Here is a 5,278-nt window from a genome sequence, read left to right on the forward strand (position 1 = left end):
TATATTTTAAAAAAGAAAGAAAAAGACTTCCTAATCCATCTAAGACTCACCATTGAAGTCCAAGGATTTTAGGCACTTTCTGGTACATAGCTGGTGCTCCACACATACTGTTCATATTGTTCATGCGTGAATATGAGAAAACCAAAGCTAAGGTGCCAGTCCCCAAACCCAAGGAGGCTCTTCTGTTCCGCAGGAGGAAAGGGCACAAAATCCAACCCTCATCCCCACCCCCAGGTGCTCTTGTCACAGCATCTCAACATCACATTTTAAAGGGAAACTTCTATGGAATCAGCCCAGTTGTTGCAGATGCATCCATTCCTTTTGCTACTTAGAGATTCAAAGTAAGAATTTGTCTTTTTCACTTAAGGAGGTTCATCCAACCTCAAAATATGTATGGTTTTTATGTGTTCTTTTTTGAAATGGTAAAAGCAATATATGTTTATTGGAGAAAACTTGGAAGATAGAGACAGATATAAGGAATCAAATAAAACATCAACCATAATCCCTCCATGCATTATTGTTATCATTCAAACTTTGCTATTGCCATTCTATTTTATTAAGATGTGTATTTTTTTGCACAGCTCATAAGTTGCAGAGCCCCAGTAAGCACTGTCTACATCATAAAAAGAATTCAAAACCTTATTTTCAATAGCTAGATAATACTGTCATGTAGATATCCCATAATTACCATTGCATTCTACTACTAGACATGTAGATTATTTCCAAAGCCTCATTATTACAAATAATGGTTTCTCGAATGTCTTCATCTATGTCTAATTGGTTTCCATTTGTGGTTATTTTCTTATGATAAATTCCTACAAGTTGAATTATTGTGTCAACAGGTAAGAACATTTCTCAAGCTCAGGATATATATTTCAAACTGCTTTTCAGAAAGTTTGTAAAAATTTATGTCCGTATGAAGAATCTGATGATGTCTGTAAATGATATTTTCTGGGTTTTCTTTTTTCCTTTCTTTTAATAGAAATTGTTCCCTGGGTTTGGGGTCAGACTGGGCAAGGTCTGAATTTCAGCCCTGCCAGGTACTAGCTATAAGATCTTAAACATGTTTGACTCTCTGACATTCCTCCAAGTTTTTAGCTCAAAAGTTGGTTTCAACCTTTCCTTTGAGATTCAGCCGAGGTAAAAACATTATCTGAAACTCACCAATCACCCTCTGCTCTTATTAGGCCATTTCATTGTAACTCCCCAAAAGACAGAGATGGATGATTACTCAGAACTGAGTAAATCAAATGAAATTTTACATTATCATGCTAGAGAATTCTTACTTTGAAGTTATTTTCTATTTACTCATCTATCTTTACTAAAACAATTTATAGCAGCGTTATGTACAATAGCTGAAATCTGGAAACACCCCAAGTGCCTATCAGTAAATGAGTGGATAAAGAAACCTGTAGTACAGTTACACGATGGAATACTATGCAGCTGTGAAAAAAGAATTTCTTACCATTTGCAACATCATGGATGGACCTGGAGAATAATGTGCTGAGTGACATAAGCCAGTCAGAGAAAGACAAATATCACATTATCTCACTTATATGTGTAACCTAATGAACATAACAAACTGACGAACAAAACAGACCAAGAGGCATGGATGCATAGAACAGACTGACATATTGGGGGTGAGGGAGAGAAAAAAGGCCTGGGGTGAGGCAGGGGCTGAGAAGAGGGGGGAGGCTAAGAGGAGGAAAATTGGGGAACATCTGTAACACTGTCAACATTAATAAAAATAGATAAATAAACAAATAAACAAATAAATAAACAAACAATAAAGAGTTAAAATAGAGACTCGACTCAAGTTTCAGAGCTACATAAAGCCTTCCTTGACTCCCCATCCAGTCACCTCTCCCATTCTCTTCCCTTCTAGGACACACCATGTTATATTTTGTTCCTACTTTTCCATTTTTGCCTTTTTTTATTTTCTATGAACTTCTGTGCAGACCCTGGAATTACTAAGAGTCATTTATCTTAGCTGCTGTCATGATTCTCACTTTCCAGGTAAGGATCTTACATATCTCGAGGCTTAAACATCAAGGGGTTTTCTGTGGAGGAGAAGCCTGCTCAGCTTGGAGTGGTGTCGCCTAATAGCTTTGAGCAAAGGCAATGGAGTCAGACTGCCTGATTCAAATCGGAATCTCATCACTTCCCAGCTGCGTGATCTTGGGTAAGCGACTTAACCTCTCTGAGCCTCACTTCCCTCACTTGTAAAATAAGGAAAACAGTACTTATCCTTTTGGCCTGTAATCAAATGAGATAATGCATTAATGTCCGGATGTTAACCCAGTACCTGGCTCAGGGAAGTACTCACCCCCCAAATGTTCGCTGTTATCGTCATTGGCCACATTGAATAAGACAATGTACTGGGCGACTTGGATATCTCTAAGTTAAACAAGGAACCTAAAGATGTTATCTTCACCATGGTGGGAAAGTCGTAAGTGTTTCATGGCCAAGACCCAATTTATTCATGCCTTGATGTGAAACGATTGCCCTGGTGCATGTTAACACTCAAAGAAGACTGACAAACAGGAAGGAGAATCATGGTATCCTGGTTTGAAGGTGACCCTAAAGGTCACTTGTCCCTTCCTCCTAACCTCTTTCCAAGATCCCTGTTGTCTGTCGCCATTCTAACAATGGAAGTGTTCATTCAAATGAGCACATTTCATGCTATGAGAACTAAGATTTCCTGAGCGTCTGCCCTGTGATAGGCACACTATTAAGTACCTTTAAATTCTTTGTCTCATTAAATGTCCCCCAATGCCACGAATGGTAGACATTGTCTTTCAAGGCCAACAAGGAGACTAAGGCACAGAGTGGTTAAGCAACTTTTCCTAGAACACACAGCTCATAAGGAGTACTAGTGAGATCAAGCCTCTTTGCCCATGAAGCCTTTGTGTTTTTCACAGTATCCTGCTACCTTCAGAAAAGTAAAGCAAGTTTTGCTGCGCTGAATACATATCTGTTCCTCCCTTTAGAAATGGAGGTGCAGTTGTCAGAACCTGGATTTCAGAGGAATGTCAATGTTAATGTTCTCTTCTGACCCCATTTAAAGCCCTACTCTCTCCACTTTCCCAAAGGCTAGGGTCACAGTTCATAAAACAGCATATCCCGTATGACATTTTCCTCAATGTAGGGGTCAGAATCCTTGGTTCCTGGGAAATAACCTGCTAAGGAAGTCTCCCTCTGAAACCCAGTGGCTAATAAATCACCTTTTATCTGTTCCCTGCAGCTTCTGCCTCCTCAATTGGAGTCAGAGGGCAGCTGCCCCTGAACCTGCTCGGAGCTTCCCACTCATTTCAGAAGGAAGAGGGAGGCCACAGGACGCCAGCCCAGCTTCTCTGCTTCCTGGCTATGCAGCCTTGGGCAAGACACCCTCACTCTCTGAGCCTTATCTGTAACTTTAGGGATCAGTTATTCATCCTGCAATGGGTCTGTGGAGATTTACCAGGTGCCGGGCAGTGGGTGCAGGGATTCAGTAAATACCTCTCAGAAGTAACCACATAGATGACCTCCGGCTGAGGGCAAAACCAGGCTGCTCTTTAGCTTTTATGAGCCTCAGTTTCCTTACCTATAAAATAGAAATAAAGGTAACAGCCTTACATGAGAGAGTGGATATGAAGTCCCAGAAAATTGGAACTAATAATGATAAGGCTTAAACATCAAGGGGTTTTCTGTGGAGGAGAAGCCTGCTCAGCTTGGAGTGGTGTCGCCTAATAGCTTTGAGCAAAGGCAATGGAGTCAGACTGCCTGATTCAAATCGGAATCTCATCACTTCCCAGCTGCGTGATCTTGGGTAAGCGACTTAACCTCTCTGAGCCTCACTTCCCTCACTTGGAAAATAAGGAAAACAGTATTTATCCTTTTGGCCTGTAATCAAATGAGATAATGCATTAATGTCCGGATGTTAACCCAATACCTGGCTCAAGGTAAGTACTCACCCCCAAAATGTTCGCTGTTCTCGTCATTGCCCACATTGAATAAGACAATGGACTGGGAGGCTTGGACATCTCTAATTTACACAAGGAACCTAAAGATGTTATCTTCACCATGGGAAAGTCCTGGTAAGTGTTTCATGGCCAAGACCCAATTTATTCATGCCTTGATGTGAAACGATTGCCCTGGTGCATGTTAACACTCAAAGACAATTGACAAACAGGAAGGAGAATCATGGTATCCTGGTTTGAAGGTGACCCTAAAGGTCACTTGTCCCTTCCTCCTAACCTCTTTCCAAGATCCCTGTTGTCTGTCGCCATTCTAACAATGGAAGTGTTCATTCAAATGAGCACATTTCATGCTATGAGAACTAAGATTTCCTGAGCGTCTGCCCTGTGATAGGCACACTATTAAGTACCTTTAAATTCTTTGTCTCATTAAATGTCCCCCAATGCCACGAATGGTAGACATTGTCTTTCAAGGCCAACAAGGAGACTAAGGCACAGAGTGGTTAAGCAACTTTTCCTAGAACACACAGCTCATAAGGAGTACTAGTGAGATCAAGCCTCTTTGCCCATGAAGCCTTTGTGTTTTTCACAGTATCCTGCTACCTTCAGAAAAGTAAAGCAAGTTTTGCTGCGCTGAATACATATCTGTTCCCACACTGTAGCCCATGCCAGAAAGAGCAGCTTCATAGGCTGCCGGGAACTGGGGGGGTGGGGGTGAGGGTGAGGGGAGCGGGGTTCCAGAAAGAGGAGGAGGAGAAGGAAGCAGCATGGCATAGAGGAGACATGACCAGCTTCGAAGTTCAGACAGAGCTGGCTTCCCATTCAAGTTCTGCAAATAACTTACTGCGTGGCATGACCAGATCACTTCACCACTATGACTCAGTTTCCTCATCTGTCAAATATCAATGTCTCGTAGCATTGTGCTAAATGCTTTACATGGATTCTTACATAAGATCCTCACATCAAATCTATGATGGGATAGGTGCTCTGAGCAGTTCCATTTTATAGATGAAGACACTGGAAAAGTTAAGTGACTTGCCCAAAGTCACAGCCAATCAGAACTGTGGGACTCAATCAACACCCATTAGTTCTCACCTTCCCCCATCTTTCCTCATAAGCTATAGCTGCCATGAATCCCCAGAGCAGAGAATGCTATGTTGAGTCAAACCATCAACAGGAGGATACTACCCAAACCTCATTTTAAGCTCTGAGCCTGAAGGATGGGCACAGCAAGAGCCAATCAACGATTTTTTTATTAACCAACTAGAGGCCCGGTGCACAAAAATTTGTGCACTCAGGGGGCGGGGGGAGGGGGGTCCCCC

This window comes from Myotis brandtii, unplaced genomic scaffold, assembly GCF_000412655.1.
Source record: "Myotis brandtii unplaced genomic scaffold, ASM41265v1 scaffold355, whole genome shotgun sequence".
Taxonomy (NCBI): Eukaryota; Metazoa; Chordata; class Mammalia; order Chiroptera; family Vespertilionidae; genus Myotis; species Myotis brandtii.